The sequence below is a fragment of the Sus scrofa genome, chromosome 10, assembly GCF_000003025.6.
Source record: "Sus scrofa isolate TJ Tabasco breed Duroc chromosome 10, Sscrofa11.1, whole genome shotgun sequence".
Lineage (NCBI taxonomy): Eukaryota > Metazoa > Chordata > Mammalia > Artiodactyla > Suidae > Sus > Sus scrofa.
The window spans coordinates 56,742,666-56,762,942 of record NC_010452.4 but is presented as its reverse complement, the minus strand read 5'-3'; positions in this window follow the sequence as shown (position 1 = coordinate 56,762,942).

The window sequence follows — 20,277 nt, the reverse complement described above, 5'->3', positions numbered from 1 at the left end:
AGAGCGTCTGTAGAAGATGCTGTATTCTATTTTTGGCAAAACGTGAGCATCTATAGATAAATTGCTCTCTCTCCAGCACATTCGGGTTTTACCACCTGTGAATTTAATTGAGGCAGTGCCCAAGTACCAATTTAGGTAATACGCTCATTTATAAAGTCGGCGCCTGTGATTTAGCCTTACAACAAAGAGGAGATGGTTTTCTTTGGATTTTCAAAGTTAAAAACATGGTGATCTTACTTGAGGCTAGTTTAAAGTTTAAAAGAAGGCGGTGACCCGGGGTCATCGGTCACTTTGTGCAAACATCTGTTTTCTTCTGGGTCACAAAGAAACGTAGCCACCCTGTTTTCAATTATTACATTATTCTCAGGGCTTCAGGGAGTCCCTGTTGAAGGGGCTGTCGGTCCCCCAGGCTGCCCTCAACAGCCCTGAGATGGCAGCCCATGGGGAACCTGGGTTTATCAGGAACACAGACAAGGAAAAGGATGTGTTTGGGAGGGAGGCAGTTGGCAGCATCTGTGAGCAACTTTCACGTGTTTCATAATTCTGACTGCACTCGGAACGCGCACAGGAGGCCCCCACACTATCAAACAGTTTTGCCTGGCTAGTCACAGCCCACCGAGTCTCTCTGGTTTGGGTGGGAAGGTGGTGGATTCTGGATGTGCCCTGTGTGAAGAGAGGGAGAATTTCCTTCATCTCTCTCCCCAGAGCCCAGCACTTGGCTGAGCCCACACTGCGGCAGGGAATCCATGGGAAGGGGCTTTCACATAACAGGTACTTCCCATGGCATTCAGACGAGAGCAAAAACCCGGGAGGAAGTGCATCTTCTGATCCCATGGCCAATTCTTTTCCCTCTACTGAGTGTCCATATTAAAAGGAAAGCGAGAACATATTTTATAAAAAATACACCCGTTCCAGGTAATCTTTCTGTAAAACATCACAAAGAATCGTCTTCCTCATTGACATTGAATCAAGGAGCACTGTGGACCTTGAGACTTTTTTTTTTTCTCTGTTCTTCTGCCTTTTGATAAGTGAATGATCACATCACCCAGGACAGACCAGGCTTCCGCTTTGTTCTTAAACCACCCCGTGATGACACCAGCTATGGGCAAGCGCTGGAGGCAATGAGTTCTTCATACCCTACTGCTGTGAGTTGGTACTTTCAGCACCGTCACAGAGAAAGTTAGAAACAGCATATCTACAAGGGGGGAATTAACTCTTTCAGATTCATGTCATGGAATGTTTGGAATACTTTGCAAAAGGTGGGTCAATATATAGAGACATGGAAAGATAAGCAAGATGAATGTTTTTGAAAAGAAAAACAGTAAATATAGAATAATACATATCGTAGGAACTATTGCACATAAATAGAATGCTACCCACCAGATGCACTGTGTGTGTGAGTGTGTGTGAGTTTGCCTGTGTATAAATAAAGGTCTGAAAAAGTACAGGGAAAATTAACTATTGTATTACACACATTTCAAAACAGAAAGTAGACGTTGCAGGGAGAAAGTGCAATTGGGAGGAACTTCAGTTTTATTTGTAATATTTAAAATTTGGATAATTATGGAGTTCCTGTCATGGCTCAGTGGTTAACGAACCCGACTAGGAACCATGAGGTTGCCAGTTCAATGCCTGGCCTCGCTCAGTGGGTTAAGGATCCGGTGTTGCCGTGAGCTGTAGTGTAGGTCGCAGATGCGGCTCGGATCTGGCATTGTTGTGGCTCTGGCGTAGGCCGGCGGCTATAGCTCCAATTAGACCCTTAGCCTGGGAACCTCCACATATGCCACGGGTGCAGTCCTAGGAAAGACAAAAAGACACCCCCCCAAAAAATAAATAAATAAATAAAATTTGGATAATTAGAGTTTATTACTTATGCATTTTATTCATGTATTTATTGCTTTGGATTTACTTTGAATGTTGCACTATTACATCATTATCTTATTTACATATTATATATTTATTTATTACTTACATGTTTTGTTTTTGTTTTTGTTTTTTTGTCTTTTTGCCATTTCTTGGGCCACTCCTGCAGCATATGGAGGTTCCCAGGCTAGGGGTCTAATTGGAGCTGTAGCCGCCGGCCTACGCCAGAGCCACAGCAACGCGGGATCCGAGCCGAGTCTGTGACCTACACCACAGCTCACGGCAACACCGGATCCTTAACCCACTGAGCAAGGCCAGGGATCGAACCCACAACCTCATGGTTCCTAGTCGGATTCGTTAACCACTGTGCCACGACGGGAACTCCGACTTACCTGTTTTTAAAAGGCAGCAGAAAAGCTCTTGGGATCAGGATCGAGGTACCCAGCAAGCACTCGCTGCTGTTGTCATAGCAACTGCCAAGTGTGGTACGCCGTTTCAGCCTCTTGAATCCTGGACCACAGATCATCTTCCTTCCGTCAAGTTGACATCTTTCCCCTTTCATCTGCAGTGTATGCTTCTTTTTCCGAGGTGGCCCTCCTGTTGGGCCTTTTGCAAACTCCGAGAACACAGTCAGCATTTCCTGCCTGTGGCTTGCTGGCTGGCCTCTAACACAAGGCAGCTTCCCCTTCTCCCTAGAGGGCAGGAAGTTCTCAGCTCTGCTCTCACGGCTGCTGGATGGCAGTTGTGCTCACTGGTGAACACACGTCGCTTCAGGACTGCAGGGCCAGCTCTGTCCACGTCTTATCAATGGCACGCAGGGGTGTTCCTGTTGGCTGAGAGGAGAACATGAAGATGTGCTTTTGGTTCTGAAGATGATTTTGACCTTGGGAGAAAGTGCCCGTCCGGAACGTGGACACTGAGTTCTCTGCAGCTTATTGCAGAGCAATACGGACGTGCAAATGTAGAGATTTAACAGCTCAAGCCAAACATACTTATCTACCCACAGTGGGGGGGAAACGTTCACAGTAGATTATGTGAACTGTCGATCCAAGTTCTTTTTAACACATGAAAACAGCTGTCTTACTCTTTTCACAAGTCAGCAGGCTGCAGAATTCTATTACCTGAGTCAAAGTTAACACAATTTTTAAAAATTAAAAAAAAAAAGTGATGAACTTTATCATGAGAGACAAATAGAAGATTCCATCTCTGGATGGCGGCAAGAGGCCGAGGTTATGGGGATGCATCTATGGGAAACGGGACAGCTATTCACAGAGAAGGCGAGAGACCTTTGCCTTCAATCTCGCTCTTCGGCCCCGTTGTGTTCCTCATATCAGGTCATGATGTCAGTCTCACCCCCGTCCCCACTAGTTGAACCCTGGTGTGATATTCAAATGATGGCCAGTGCCGGTGGGTTCTAGAGGCTTTGCCCTTCTTGGGCAATTTCCTAACATTTAAAAAAATGTCTTTCTTAGGTGGTTTCCATCCACACAAAATGATGAAAAGCATATGCTGAGCAGAACACAGCACCAGAGGATGACGGAAGAGACGGGCGTTCTTGGAAATAGAGCATCAGTCGTCTGGTCCTCCGGCCTCTGACCTGCCGGGTGGACCTCCAACCTGATGGCGCCTTTACTGGCAGCAGCCCTTTTAGTCCCTGTGGCAGCCCACCCCCGAGTGCCCGGCTGAGTGCAGTTTCCTCTCTCCTGCCATGGGAGCAGGACCACCTTCTGGGCTCCTGCTCGCCAAGTCTGGATGGAGGGCATCCTGGAAGCCCTGCCCGATCTCAAGGGAGCCTTGAGAAGACACACACCCACCCCTTCCCAGGTCAGGGTCATCTGAACACTAAAGCACCCCCTCTGCCCTGAGTTTTCCAGGGCCCTGGAGTTACGTACAAGTCAAATTCCTCCCCTTTCAGTGGGAAATGTCCCTGCTGTTTTGTCTGTGTTTTTTAAGATACTGCATTGTAGTCAGGTGTAGGTTTGATGTGAGCTATGGAAGAAACAGGCTGTTAGACCCAAACCCTTGATCTTGGCTCTGCGTGGGATGTCCCATCCTCAGGGCAGGCTGACGAGTGGGACTTGGGGCCTCTCCCCACCTTCCCTGTGCTGAACCACAGCTTTGGCTGCACCACCGCTGTCGAGCTGCTGCAGTGGCCTCTGTCTAGGTCTCCAGGCATCTTCTCCCTTGCCACCTGTCCCCATTGTCTTTCCCTGATTCCCTTGTGGTACCTACTGAATAAGATTAAAATCATGCCTAACGTTGGAGTTCCTGCCATGGCTCAGCAAGTTAAGGACGTGACAGTGTCCATGAGGACGCGGGTTCGATCCCTGGCATTGCCGTGAGCTATGGCGCAGTTCGCACACACGGTTCAGATCCCTCATTGCTGCGGCTGTGGTGCAGGAAGGCAGCTGCAACTCCGATTTGACCCCTCGCCTGGGCACTTCCTTTTGCCAAGGGTGTGGCTATAAAAAGAAAAAAAGAAAAAAATAGATACCTAATTTTAGTATACAGACGCCTTTTACTATAATCTGCCCCCGGAGCAGGTGCGCCCGAGGGATCTGAGGACCCCATCTCACCCTCACTCAAGAAGAACAGCTGGTACTTCTTCCACCGCTTGGTTAGGAAGACATTCTTTTCAAAAATCACGAAGGATTTCATCTTTATTAAGTTACGGATTTTGTTAACATTTGCATATTTCTGGATTGTTTTTAAAACTCTGGACTATATCCATGGGATTTGTGGAACTAATTGGAAACAAAATTTCTGATATTCAACCCAGTCAGGCTTTCCCCACATGCTTGCTTCTTTGGGGGATTAGAACTTTCTCCAGCTTGTGGACAGGACAGACTGCAACTTCAACATCGGGACAAAACATGGGCTTCCCAGTGGCTCTGCCAGCCCCAGACAAAACTGGGTACACTGCCGTTGTATGCCTCACTTCATGATTGTCTCAGTAATTTCTGAGCTATGTGGAAACAGCTACCCAAAGGTACACACACACCCACACACACAGAGGGGTGCACAGACATCCAGGCTTGTTTTCTATGGGGAAAATCATTTAACTTCACTTCGTGCAACCGCAGCTCAATCCAGAAATGAACGGACTGAACCCCGCTTTAGCACAAGGCGGGAGGCAAGACTGCACAACTGAGCAGCCCACGTATTTACTGTTGCATTTGCCGTTGATTTTGAAAACAAACAAATGTGTATTGACGCAGAGCAATCTAAAAATTCAATTCAGGCATACTGACTTTTTCACACTTAGGCTTCAGAGAGTAGCTGAGAAACGAGAGATTCCACCAAGGATGGAAGCGTGCCAGGCCCGGGGTGTAGAGCACATGCGAAGGCTTCTCGTCTCAAGTGTCTATCATGGTTTTTTAGCACCAAGCGAGCGCTCTGGTTGGTGCTTTGAATGTCTTAAGGGCAGGGCTGAGCACCAGCGCTTGTGGTTCAGCACCGATTGGCCTCTATCAGGATATATGCCAGCCCTCCGTCCCCACAGCCTCTGTGCTTCACCAGACACCTGTCGGAGACAAGTGAACAACGCTCCCTGGCCCAGGGTAGCCGGTAACCTAGGGTGAATCGGCAATGATGAGAGATCTGAGAAGTACTACTTGGGCCAGGCTTCCCAAATACAGATGCTCTTTTTTGGTAGATGCATTATCTCAGGGATTCCACATCTTTGGGTAACTGCCTCATTTTATCACCAGGGTTCTACTGACCTCAACTCGCCTTGTCTTCAAAAAGTTTATACTTTAGACCCATGAACTGGCAGGTCAAGAGAATTAAAATTATTGTTCTCTCTCTTTTTCGGGTCATTTTTTTAGAGCTGCACCCCTGGTATATGGAAGTTCCCAGGCTAGGGGTCGAATTGGTACCACAGCTGCAGCCTACACCACAGCCACAGCGACACAGGATCCAAGCCACGTCTGTGGGATCCGACACCGCAGCTCTCAGCAATGCTGGATCCTCAACCCACTGAGAGAGACCAGGGATCGAACCTGCGTCCTCATGGATATTCGAGGGGTTCATTACCGCTGAGGCACAACCGGAACCCCAAGAGGATTGTTCTCTCTTGTGTGTTTACAAAGCTGCGAGTTTTCCGTTCCAGTCATGACAAGCCTCCCAGGCTCGGACCACGTCGAGGTGACCTAGCGCTGACCGTCCTCTGGGCGTGCGGTGCCGGGAGAGCTGCCATGCGGGGAACTCGGGGACTGTTTCAAACAGGTGCTTCTTTGTGCAGCTACGGAACAGTGTGGTCCCAGATCACAGGCGACCGTCATTTCATGCACTGAATGAGCGGAGTAATTATAGGTTCTGAGGCGACAGGGACTGTGGATTGAAGCCGCCTTGGTTTGGGCTTGCTTTACGGGGGTGTGTTTTAATTATATTTTTAATGGCCTAGAATTCACAAGAAACTGAAAAGACTGTACATTGATATTCTTTCTGGGGATGTATTTGTTGATTGTATTTGTTTTGTACAGCGATACAAGGAAGTGGTGACAAGGCTATAATTACTTCCGAGGAGTTGCTTATCTCCCTCTGAAACTGGTGGGTTTCTAGCCTCAAGATGAACCCCAATGTGCAACATTTTAGGGTGTTTATAGGAGGCAGGGGACAGTGCCCTTTTTCTTTTCCTTTTCCTTTTTTGGGGGGTCTTTTTCGGGTGGGGGTGTATGGCAGTGCCCAGGCAAGGGGTCAAATGGGAGCTGCCCCTGAGGCCTATGCCACAGCCACGGCAACACTGGATCCGAGCTGCATCGGCAACCTACACTGCCGCTTGTGGCAACACTGGACCCTTGACCTACTGATCGAGGCCAGGGATCGAACCCATGTCTTCATAAAGACAACTGTTGGGTCTTTAACCCGCTGAGTCACAACAGGAACTCTGCTTTTTCATTTTTGCAGCATCTGAAAAGTGGATTTCTCACGTGGGTCTTTTAACCAACACTGATTGCCATCATCCCGCGTAGTTTCACTCAGTCGATAAGCTATAAAATAAAACAAGAATTGTACTGTGGGCATTTTCATAATGGGAACTAGTTTAAAAGTATTACCTTTTACCCAGACTTGAACCTTTTAAAAATAAGTTTAGAAGAAGTTTTTGAAAAGTTTAGAAGGGTATCAGAGTCCTTGAAAGGTTATAAACATGCTTCTTATTTCTGGGGCCATATGGTATTCGTGATTCAACGAACTGAGAAAACATACAACAGTGCCTACAAAATTATTTTTATTGTATTTGATGCATTAAAAGAGAAAGGCTATTTTAAAATGAAGGCTGGTGATGACTTCCTTCTGGAGTCTCCCGTTAGTGTGGTCATCAAATGCCAACCAGCCAAGCAAATCCATGAATCAGCCACGTTAGTGGGGAAAAAAGTGAGTCAAACCAATTTCCTGGCCTTATATAGTTTAAAGGATTGGTTAAATGACCTAATTTTTTGCTGGCCAGTAGGTTGGCATGATGTCTTGTAACTACAGCCCAAATTAGTGTTGGAGGCAGCGTAGACAAAAAGCTGAAAAGATGATCTGATTAGCTCCTTCCCTTTTTCAATGTTTTGTATTATTTTACTTGCTTTTCTCTTTGTCGAGGACAATGTGATTCTCCCAAACTGAGGAGGAACGCAGTACCTCCCAACACTCCCCCCTAGTCTCATCCACTACTGGAGAGCAGAGAAAAAAGTAAAAGAATTCCTCTTTTTTTTTTTTTTTTTTTTTTGTCTTTTTGTTGTTGTTGTTGTTGCTATTTCTTGGGCCGCTCCCGCGGCATATGGAGGTTCCCAGGCTAGGGGTTGAATCAGAGCTGTAGCCACCGGCCTACGCCAGAGCCACAGCAACGCGGGATCCGAGCTGCGTCTGCAACCTACACCACAGCTCACGGCAACGCCGGATCGTTAACCCACTGAGCAAGGGCAGGAACCGAACCCGCAACCTCATGGTTCCTAGTCGGATTCGTTAACCACTGCGCCACGACGGGAACGCCAAAGAATTCCTCTTTATAGGTTCATGGATTGTCTTTTCCCTTGGAGTAAGGTCATCGGACACCTGCTAGACTGACTCACTGGAGATTTAGCATTGGCTCAGATACAAGTGAAATTCAAAGGAGCGCAGAAATTCTGCTCTGTCCCATTCTTAACGTGGGCATGGGCCCACTTTGGCCCCACTGGTGACCACGTGCGGAGAGTCCTGACATAATCGGGCCAGACCTCCAGGGGTCTTCCTGGGAAAGACTCAGCCTAAGTATTGTTTGTATTGAGGTACGTGGAAGAACATAATTAAAGGCATGGTAACATCTCTAATCTCACTCAGCCAAGCCCCCAAGGATGGGGGGAGGAAGTCCTAGGAACAGAAAGCCACCATAGAGACCTCAGTGACACAGGGAAGAGCTGTTTTCCTAAAAGCCCCACAGCACACACTAGGAGCCACGTGGCTGGCCTGAGAGCCCGACCCCTTGTGGACAGAGGGCAAGCTCTCCCTTTAAGCTCATGGCTGGGATGTGAATCAGGAACCAGCTCCAGCAAAGGGCTTTTGCCACTGCACTGTAGCCATGGGCAGTACATTGGGAAGATGTATTTCCATGACCACTGAAGGGTCGGGTACCATCTCAGAAGTACGACAGTGGCCCTGGTGCCATTAGGAGCCAGTGGAAAAATCAGACCCCTGGCATCCCTGCGGCTCTGGCCACTTTTATGTTTGCAGCAACTGGAGGCATCTCAGCAAGAAGCCAGATTAGAGGACTGTGGCAGGAGCCACCCAGTATCTGAGAAGACTCACGCGCCCAGGGAATTAACCCGCAGAGCCCCTTAGGAGGGAGCATGAGGATTGGAAGGGACAGGCCACTCTGTCACTGTGCAGTTAGAGGAGAGGGAGACCGAGCAATACCATTTTGTCCCAGTGAGAGTTCCCAGGCTGGGGCGGTGTCAGCACCCAGGGGCCAGGTTCCAAAGGCTCAGACTAAGTTGCTCAGAAAGGCTATGGATGTCGTGTCTCCCAACCTGCGGGCCAGAATGACTTTCTGAAAATCCAAAGAGAAACTCTTAGTGCAGAGTTGCCATCGAAATGGTGTTATCTTGTCAACCAGGGTGTCAATTAAACGGGGCTTGAAGAAGCATGTTTGTAGCTCCCCATCAGGTCTGGTCTCTCGGAGTCTCAGGCAGCAATTCTCCCCACACAGTGCACGCCGCCTTGCTGTCATAATGTGAGAATGGGAATCATATGCTCTGCCTTCCTGAGGGGGAGAAAAATATTCTCTAATGTCTTCCAGAAATGACACTGTTTTTCATTATCCAGTACGTTGCGTGTCTGTCGTTCTGCTCAGCATGTTGGATTCGCATCACAGTGGTTGTTTCCAGGGGCTGCGGCGGGGTACCAGCATTTTCCTCGGCTACGTGTTTGGCAAGGATATATCCATTTCTTTTCCGAAAACGAGACGCATTTCTCCTCCCCTGTCTCTCTCCCTCACCCTCCACCACCTCTTTTACTCTTCGACAAGTGCGTTCGCTCTCTCTTGAAAATATCTCCCCAGAAATACAAAATTGACATGGAAATAATTGACATGGCCATGGCATCCTAAGCATTTTCTTTGCCATAATTTACTGGTTAGACATTAACCTAATTCTTGAAGGGATTTCGCAAAATATAATCTCACCGTACACTGCCAGACAGAAGGGGGCCATATGGTCTATCCAAACCCATCCACCTGTCTGTCTAATGTTTATACCATGGAATTTTTTTTCTTCCTTGTCTGGCTCTTCTTTGTATAAACCCACCAAGCCTGTTTCCTTGTTGCCTTTGGTGAATCTTCCCACACATAATTATTCTCTGCATAAAGAAGGTGGGTATTTTTTTTTTTCTTCCTAAAGGCTGAAGGGGAAAAAGCTGACCATGAGGAACTTGAGTCTTACACTAGCAAGTGGGCAGTTAATTGGGAAATGGAAGCAACCTAACACTAATTTGCAGGCGTGTTCAGCTTTCGTGAGCAATTGTCATGTCCAAGGTAGGTTGGGGGCAGGCTCAGTGGAGCTGAACAGGCCATGCCTAAATACAGCTGTGGCACTTGTGACATATGTTCTTTGCCTGGAGGTGTAAGCAGAAGAAAAGGGTTGTTCCTGGAGGTAAACTTGGAAGCAGAAGACATAGGACATTTTTCAAAGGAAAGTAAAAGCCGAGGGGGCAGAGGGCCTTCAGTGGAGTCAGATGGTCCCTCTGAGTGGCCCAGGCTGGGCTGCTTGAGTGCAGGACTATGGCCTGAGGCTAACTTTCTCTCCCCTAAGCCAAGAAGGCCTGTGTCTGCAATCTTGAGGACAGAGCCTGCATTTTACGCTCTAGAAGCCTATGCAAGACCTATGACCATAGCACATACCTAACAGGTACTCAACAAACAGAAGGTTTGATGGAAATACGGAAGGTACGGGTTCCCAAGGCCCCTTGAAGGGTGTGTTCAGACTGAACACTTTGAGGGACCAGGGGTTCTAATCCAGCACCGGCTTCCACAATGAATGGCAAAGAATATGTTCATTTTCGAATTCCTTCTCCAGAATGTCTCTAACTTCTTTACTGTAGATGCTTCCATTTGTTTTTTTTCCTATTGAAGTAGTTGATTCACGATATCGTGTTAGTTGCAGGTGTACAGCAAAGTGATTCCGTTATAGATATTCAGATTCTTTCCTGTTATAGGCTATTATAAGATATTGAGTAGAGTTCCCTGGGCTATACAGTAGGACCTTGTCAGTAATCTACTTTATATATAGTTTAGTGATGTGTATATATGAATCCCAAACTCCTGATTTATCTCCCCCCATCCCCTTTCCCCTTTGGTAACAGCAAGTTTGTTCTCTATGTCTGTGGGTCCGTTTCCGTTTTGTAAATAAGTTCCTTTGTATCACTTTTTTTTAAGATTCCGCATGTAAGTGGAATATCATATTTGTCTTTCTCTGGCTTACTTCACTTAGTAGAATAATCTCTAGGTCCATCCACAGTGTCGCCAGTGGCAATAGTTCATTCTTTTTTACGGCTAAGTAGTATTCTGTTATATATATGTACTACATCTTCTTTATCCATTCATCTGTTGATGGACATTTAGGTTGGGTCTGTGTCTTGGCTATTGTGAATAGTGCTGCTGTGAACATTGAGGTGCAGGTATCTTTTCAAATTGGAGTTTTCTCCACATAGATGCTTAGGAGTGGGATTGCTGGATCAAAGGATAGCTCTGTGGAAAACAGTAGGCTTGGTCCACCCTAATTTGAATCCTGGATGTTTAAATGCTCTCACCTAACGTGAATCTGCATCATTAACTCATGGTCCTGAATAAAACCAGGAATTGGGAAGAGTTTTACAGGAGTCTTGGCCAAAGTCTGCCTCCTGTGCAAGAGATCTTCAAAATTAGCCCAAGGATCTGGGATCATGGACCAGAGATAGGACTTCTTTAGAAAGGTATCTACTTGAATGCAATTTGGACCAAAGGCCTACAACTTTGGGCCACCTTGTCAGATGGCCTAGAGGCATGTTTTATATCCAGAGACATGTCCCTGGGGATGGAGAGATAGAGTCTATGACTGGGCCCTAAAAACAACTGTTTGGCTAGTGCAACAGCCTTGAATTCTGCCATATGGCATCAGAGGCTCCTGACCAAGACATAGCTGAGAGGGGACACAGCAGCCTCAAGGAGAGGTTCTCTCTCATGATGGGGGTAGTGTGTGTGTATGGGGGGTGGGGGTCACTGAGACACACAGAATGTGTTTGAATGGAGGAAAATGACTTCAATGGGAGTGTTTAAGGCATATGGAGAAGCATTTGGAAGAATCACAATTTTACTGCTGGTTCCCCAAGTCCCTAAGAAAAAAAATTCAGGAAAGGTCTCTTTACCATTTGTGAATTGTGAAATAAACACATCTCCAGAGGGGTGCGTGGGTGTGTGTACATATTAATATTCCAGGGGTGTGGGCAATATTGACACTGATGATTTTCTAAGTATTGGCAATTCCTCCCCAACTGATTCATCTGAAATCTATGTATTGCGAATCCTTCAAGGCTGCCAGATTCCTTTTGCAGGGAAACGTTTTTTCCCATTACCTTTCAAATCAGCTCTCCCGGGCTTAGCCCAAGTGCTGTATTTCAGTGTGCAGAGCAGAGGAAGAGGAAGTGTGCCTCTTGTGGGGGGAGGGGGGGCCAGGAGACCAGGAGAATAACTGCAGCCACATTAGAGAGGAAATGTGCCTGACGACTTCGCTGGGGCTTCTGTAGCCTCACCATTTACCAACAATTTACTAAATGCCTCTGCTAAACTGCATCTTCTTTGGCTCCCATTGTTCTACTTAACCGAAACAAGCCAGCATAGCATTGTCATCTGTGTCAATAATGGCCACAAAATGGCTTTTCCTCCTTCTGCAGCAGCCTGCCTGCAAAACATAAAAGAGTGTATAGTGAGGCGCCCAAGCAAATTACCCTCCCAAACTCATTTAAATAACGTTTTCCCCTCATATATGCAAAATTCAGATGAATATTTACAACATCCAGGAATAGGTACCACAGGAAGGAAAAAAAAAAAAAAAAAGACACACGACCAACCCACCCCAACCCTGCAAGTGTAATCATTCTCAAAAATGCTCCCCAAACAAATTGTACTGGGTGCTGTTGCCCAGCAACAATCCCACGGCAGCATTCTGCCCGGGCACAGGCAAAGTGGGGCGGTCCGTCCTTTCTGCTCGGAGTGTGTACAGTCCTAATGGCAGCAGAGATGGAAAGCGAGATGTGACGAGGGTCAAAGTCGGGGTCAGAAGTGCAGGTGGCCGTGACCCTGAAATCGACATGAAGCACTATTTGTGACATTTTTTTCTGCGTTCCATCGCTTGCTGTTTGTCTTGCCACGAACCACCTCATCAGACTTTGGGGACCATGGGACCTTGGGGTTTCCGTAGCGTCAGGTCTATTTCTACCCACCAGTGGATGAAGCAGGCCATTACCTCGGCTTTGGAGAATCTCAAAGCTGTGAAGCTCTGAGCAGAGAGAGGAGGGTGTGTCTGGGGGCTCCTGAGCCATTCGGGAGGCCCCGATGGAGCTGGTCCAGGGCTTGAGCTGGACCCAGGGCAACCCACCGGGGCAATGGCAGCTTCCTTGGAGCAAGTCCGCCCTGTGTGTGTTGGGGTGGGGGTGGGGGTCCCTGAAGGCCTTCCTCTAAAGGTACATGAAGAAGTAGTTTTTATTCATCTTTCTAACAGATGTCCATGTAAAGAAGAAAAAGAAGAGAAGGAAGGAATCATTCCTACATGACCCTATTCCTACATGACCCTAATCATCAGTCTTAATAGAGTTTTGCAAGTGTATCAGGGTGGGTTAGAATATGCTCAGGTCAGACCCGCCAGGACCTGAGGCCTGAGGTGATGCCAATTATCCCTGGACCTTTCAATATATTTCTAGATATTTTTTAGGTGGTATTGATACCAGAAGGATGATACCAGAATCCGGGTTCTTGTTCACCGCAGTCGAAGAATGAACTCCGCAAAAACACACAGGCAGCAAGCAAGCAAAGTCTTTATTAAAGAAAAGCAAATAGCTCCCAGGACAGGCTGGGAGGGGGGAGAAGAGCCCCCCTTCTCTATTGTCCTTTGGGGGGGTTTATTCCTTAAAGATGGGTGGTGGGTACCAACGTGGGGTCCAGAAAGATGAGGTTTTCGCCCATCGGCTTTGCTCAGTTACCTGTATCAGTCCTTGTCCAATAGGGCTTTTAGGGTTGGAAATGTCCCGTGTAGGTTTTATGGTTTCTTTGTCCTTTTCTTTGCTTAGATTAAGTCACCATTCCTCTCATTCCCTTTTTATCAGTTGAGGAGTGGGCTAGAGATTCGCATTTCCTACAGTGAACAAAGTCTGTGGGAAATTCGCATTTCCTATAATAAAACATGGCCTGTGGAGGTGTTATTGCCTGGAGGCCTTAAGCCACAAAGGTTAATCAATATCCATATTAAAGGAATGTATCGGAGCCCATGCTCTTATACTAAATACCTGAGTTAATATTCGGTCTCAGTATGGTCCATTCTAAGCAGTAGAAGACTCCATTTAAAATTGAGATTTTTACTTATTTACTGGTTATTAATTTCTGGTATACTTAAGTTTTATTAAATACTACTTCAAATTATTTGTTATAACTATAACTGATCTGAGCACAGTATACACATCTGAAAACTACCACCCACAATTTCCTCATGTACCTCTTGGATTAGGAAGGTTTCTCCAGCTCAAAGCTCTTTAGAGCCCCCATTCCTCAGGGTAATATCTTGTTGTTGCTTTTGAGGGGTTTGGTTTGTTCCGTTTTTGGTGACTCCTATGGCACCTGGAAGATCCCAGGCCAGGGACTGACCCCACACCACAGCAGGGACAATGCCAGATCCTTAACCCTCTGAGCCACCAGGGAACGCCGAGGATCATATTTCAGCTTCTTTTGCATCTTTCCAGCATAGCCTGGACTTAACCTTGCTAAGCCTGATGTCCCATGCCTCCCCTTGGTGGAAACTGGGCTCTACCCAATCACAGGTGGGGCCTGGCAGAGCACAGAGAGTGTATAAGAGGTGGGGTTTCTGAGTTCTGGTCTGGCTTCCTCCTGATGATCTGTGGGATCAGCCAGCGCCTTAACCTACCCTGGTCTCTGTTTCCTCGAAATGTTCTGCAGGCAGGAGGTCCCATGATTTCTAAGACACCCCCCCCATTCAGACCCTGACTCCCCCTGTTTTATTCACACTGTTGTCTACACTCTCATAGCAGCTATTGCCTCTCTCTTTCACGATATTGCTCCCTCCTCAGTATTTCTTTCCTCAAATGCCTTTTCCTGTCTGTTTCTCATGGAACGTTCCCTCTGCTCCACCCTGGAATCCTGGAGGTACCTGTCAGGAGCAAGCCCTCCCTCAGTTTCTTGCATGAGCTCAGCTCTGACCATGACCTCACGGAATGCCACCAAACGGACCTCTGCCATCTCCAGCTCCAGCCCCGAGTTCCAGGTACACATTTCCAGCACCATCGGATTCCCCCCGGGGGAGTCTCAGCACCCCTCCCAAGATTTCCAAACTGCAACTCCACGTCATCTTCCTCAAACCAGTGTCTCCTTGACTTAGTCCAAACTATTCAAATGTGAAGGTCTCTTTCTTTCCTTCCAATCAGCCTAACCTCAAGAATCAAGTCCATTTTCAGAAAGAACTGCTTAGACTGTATGTCTTTCATAAATAACACATCCCATATTCTGATCTCTTACTTCCCCGGTAAGTTATTAGAGCACTCATTTCATATGGCTCACAATTATTTGCCAAACACTGGTCTTCAGAAAGCATTTTTCTCTGTATTGATTATTACTAATGATCCTGTTTTATGAATGCCAGATTTGTCCTTTCTTCCTAGTGCTGTTTTTAATCCCACAAAGGAGAGGTGAGAAACCCTCCATTCCTTTATCTGTGTGATAACGAATGGCGCAGACATGATTTCTCTTTTTCACTGCAAGTCTGCATTTTTCATTTATTTTTTAATATTTAAAGAAATAAAGCGAGATGTCATAATGACATTCTAGCAAATGTTGTCATGGCAAGCGTTTATAGTAAAGAAATACTACGTTTGTTTGTGCTTCCACAGTCTGTCCATTTTAATCAATCTTGCAAGGGAAACTCAGACAAATTTTTGTTCTCAAAGCAGCAATATGAAAAGCCAGGCTCCAAATGCCTTATTGGAATGGTTTCGGAAAGCTGATGGGGGCGGGGGGATGTGTTATTAAGATGAACTGGTTGCTTGAGAGCTATTATAATTCATGATTCTGCTTCAGATGCCTAATATTTTCTGCAGAGGCTCAGGCAAAGATTATTGTACATTTCTGTGGTCAGAGGAAAAGCTTAGTGTGAAACTTGAAACTAGGAATAAATGAATCTTTTTGAAAAATAGGATTTGGGGTAGGATAAATATCCTATAGGACACTGGAAATTTCATAGAACGTACCTAACCTGCTCCCAGGAGACTTTCAGAGCTTCCTGCCAGGTTGCCAGTGCCAAGAAGATGAACTTTCTGGGGGCATCTCTGTGCTCCACTTGTGCCTCTGAGAAAAAGAAGTAAAAAGCTGTGCAAATGAAAGTTTTTAATCAAATTCCTTTGGGCCAGGACGGAGTCTGGACTGGAGCTTAGAGTAATATATATATGTGTGTATGTATGTATTTTTAATATTTACTTACATATACAAGTATATACATATAGATGAAAAGAACTGCACCTGTGATATATGCACCTTCCCAGGCTAGAGGTCCAAACAGAGCTATAGCCGCTGGCCTACGTACATCACACCCCCAGCAACGTGGGATCCAAGCCATGTCTGCGACCTACACCCAGCTCACACCAATGCCGGATCCTTAACGCACTGAAGTGAGGCCAGGGATTGAACCTGCATCCTCGTGGATACTAGTTGGGTTCTTAACCCACTGAACCACAGTGGGAACTCCCTGGAGTATATTGTTTATGTCACACTTAAATTTATAGAACAAAATCTTAGTCCTCAATGAAAATTATAGTTATAGAAACCCACTGAAATGAAAATAGTTGTTCCTCATTTTAAGAATTAGCCATTTCTTAAAAAATTTTTAACATGGTGAGCAATATTCTATATCAGCCTCAACTTTTAGGTGAAGAAGATCCATCTGGTCAAATACATTCAGCAGTCACTCTCGAAATTTCTTTTTGGTCTCCAACTCCTCAGGCTAAGAACACTTACTCGGGAGTTCCCGTTGTGGTGCAGCGGAAACGAATCCGACTAAGAACCATGAGGTTACGGGTTCAATCTCTGGCCTCGCTCAGTGGGTTAATGATCCAGCAGTGCCATTAACTGTGGTGTAGGTCGCAGACATGGCTTGGATCTGGCATTGCTGTGGCTCCGATTAGACCCCTAGCCTGGGAACCTCCATATGCCACGGGTGCGGTCCTAAAAAGACAAAAAAAAAAAATTTACTGGAAGGGTTTGGAGGACATATTGAAAGATTTTATTGAATAGAAGATGTGATAGGAGCAGATTTAGCAAAAGAGCCACACAAATTCTGATTTTTTGGTCTTGTGATATGTATGAACTGAATAGTTCATGAGAATTAGGCCTTGGAACCAAAATTTTCTTTTTCTTTTCCTTTTCTTCTCTTCTCTTCTCTTCCTTTCTTTTCAACAGTTGCACCTGTAGCATTCGGAAGTTCTTGGACCAGGGGTCAAATTAGAGCCACAGCTGAGGCTTACGCCACAGTCACAGCAACACCAGATCTGACCCACGTCTGCCACTTATGCGGCAGCTGGTGGCAATGCCAGATCCTTAAGCCACTGAGTGAGGTCAGGGAATGAACCTGAGTCCCCACAGAGACAATGTCAGGTCCTTAACCCACTGAGACACAATGGGAACTCCCAAAGTTTCCTTTAACGAAATATATCTAAGTTTGCCTCCACTAGGTTGAAAAAGTGAATTAAAAAATATATTTTAAAAAATGTAAAAAGAAAAGCCTCACACTTTCAGCTGACATCACTGGAGAACTGAACCCAAAAAGCTGCAGCAGCAGGTGATGCTTGGAGGAAACCAGATTTCCAATGGGCTGCGAAATCACAATTGCTGTTTCCACCTGTGCCGCTTCCTCGTGTTGACACTGAGATGGCCTGGACCCATCCATCCCCTGGGGCAAATAAAATGCTTGGTGTGCATCTTTCAAAATAAAGCTGAAATCAAGTCATGTCCCCGGTGTGTGTCTGCACGTGACCTCTCCTGCCTAGGGACGTCTTGGGTTTGACCATGACTATCCTTGGGCAGGTTTGGCCACCAGGAGGATCTGGAGAGTCGAGGCCATAACGTGGGAGGCCATGACTAAAATCTAGGAAGTCCCATGCATGCAGGTAAGGCTCAGCTGCCCCTTGACAGCCACCAGGGCCACTCCTCCCGCCAAGTCCATTACATTAAAGTTTGTCCTCTCATATAGCAAAACCAGCAGTGTGAGGCCAAGCCACAGCATGAAGTTACTGTGACTTATACGTTTCAAAATGGAGTATTACTTCATAAAGCATCAGACCATAGAAAGAAAAAGATATCCTTAAACTTCACCACAGTATCTGCTCAGCCTTCTCCATCACTGCTACCTTCCCTCAAATGTTGGCAAGGATTGCATGGTTCCCTTGGCAACGGAGCTCTGCTCCTCCCTCCCAATTTCCCAATTGACGCCATACTCTGTTTTCCATGTCACTCAGTCCACTCCTTCACTTTGGGTGGCTTTTTAAAAACGCTATTGTACTACAAAAATGTTTCTTCCTAGCTCCAACTTTGCATATTTGCTTTCTTTCCAGTTTGAGCCTGCTCTGTTCTGGCTACACTGATTCTTAGAGCTGTCATCTACACTTCCAAAGCATTTAAGTTTCAGCTGCATATAATAGAAACCACCTCTGAGTAACTCAAATAAGAGAGCGAATTCATTGGATAGTGGAATATACTGTAGAATTCCAGGACGAACTGAATAAATGAAACTTCAGAAGGGAAGAAAGAAGGGCAGCCCTAGTGACTTCAGGGATAAAACATAAATTCTTGGCTTGAGCATCACATGAGCCAACTGCAAGGTCCTCTTACAGGATGGACTTGATTGAAAATTCTGATTTCCCACAGAGAAGAATCCGAATGATCCAGCTGAGCTTCAGTTACCCAACATCCAAGCCCACATGAAGCACTTTGAGCCAAGAGGATTGGGCATTTTTTAGAAATGCACCTGACTTCTTCTGGAGAGAGGTCTGGACAACAAGAATCATTTTTTTCTGGGGATTTGGGATGGAAATGCTATAACATTGGGTTGTGATGATCATTGTACAACTATAAGTGTAATAAAAATTCATTAAGTTAAAAAAAAAAAGAATCATTCTCCTGAGAAAGAGGCATCTTTGTGAGCTAAGAAGATGTCCCATGAATAGTAAGTTCTTTGTACAGCTGCATCTCTGTCACACTTTGGGGCAGTATATGCTTCATGTAGTATACATTAAAAAATATGTTTTTTCCAGGCTAGGCTGTTTAGCTGTTCCATGGAAATAGGGGCTATGTCCTTGCTTTTGTCCTAATGAAAGGGTGGACTTCCAGCAAAGGTCTGACCAACCAAGTTGGCTAACACTATGCCCACTCTCGAATGGTAAATTTCACCTAAATCCTAATCCTTAATAAACACCTACCAGGCACCAAGATACTTGCTAGCCATTGCATATTTAAAGGTAAATTAGACAAGACCACTTGCTAAGACAGCTAATCTAGTGGATTTTCGGTATGATAATATTTCGGAGGGAATTTAAATAACAAATACTTTTAAAACATCATTAGCAGCCCCATGTGGAGGGTTCTCAGAAGCTGGGAAGTTTCTGCTTGACTTATTCGGTCTCACTCTAGGCATCTCACTTCAAGGACTTGCCATGTAGTAGAGGAGTCTGATCCGCAATCTTCCCCAGCTTCTGCCCTGAAAATAATGTTTTCATTATCATCCACAAGCTGTTGTTGGAAGACCATGTGTATTTCTCTCCTTTGTTATCTGTATCTTCACACCATACTTATCGGTGCTATTTTAGAGTTGTTTTGCTGTTCTGGTATTATGCATATAAACGCTCTTCTGTGACTCAGAGGTCTTGCTGGGTGGACAAGAAAACTGTGGGAGAAGAAAGAGGCTCCAGAGAAAGCTAGACTTAGGTTTAAAGCCTGGTTTCAGAGCTTGCTAGCTGTCTGACCTTGGCCACGTTACTTTTTGCTCCTGGGTTTCTTCATCTGCAAAGTGGGGTGACAATACCTACTTCACACAATTGTGGTGGGAAGAACCTGACAGATAGAGAAAAATCCCCAGGGGGCAGCCTTCTTGCCTGGGCCTGCTTCCTAGCATAGCAGCCATCTCCTGAGCTTCTGAGCCCACACTGACCAGTTGCCCAAGGAGGGTGGGCAGGTGAGCTTCTATTACTCCCAAGACAGCTCGATTCCTGAGGGTGGATGGCCACAGATACTCTAATTCTGAGTGTGCCAAACACAAGGCTGAAACTGTGGAGCAATGTATCCCTACACCTGCTGGATATGTACGACATCTTCTTAATCCATTCATCTGTCAATGGACATTTACGTGGTTTCCACGTTTGGGCTCTTGTCAATAGCACGGCAACGACGAACAAAATACTGTCACTTGCAGCAACATGGATGGAACGAGAGACTCTCATACTAAGTGAAGTAAATCAGAAAGAGAAAGACAAATACCATATGATATCACTTGTATCTGGAATCAAATGTATGGCACAAGTGAACCTATCTCCAGAAAAGAAGCAAACTCAAGGACAAGGAGAACAGAACTGTGGTTGCCAAGGGGGAGCGGGAGGGAGTGGGAAGGAGTGGGAAGGACTGGCAGTTTGGGGTTAGTAGATGCAAATTATTGCATT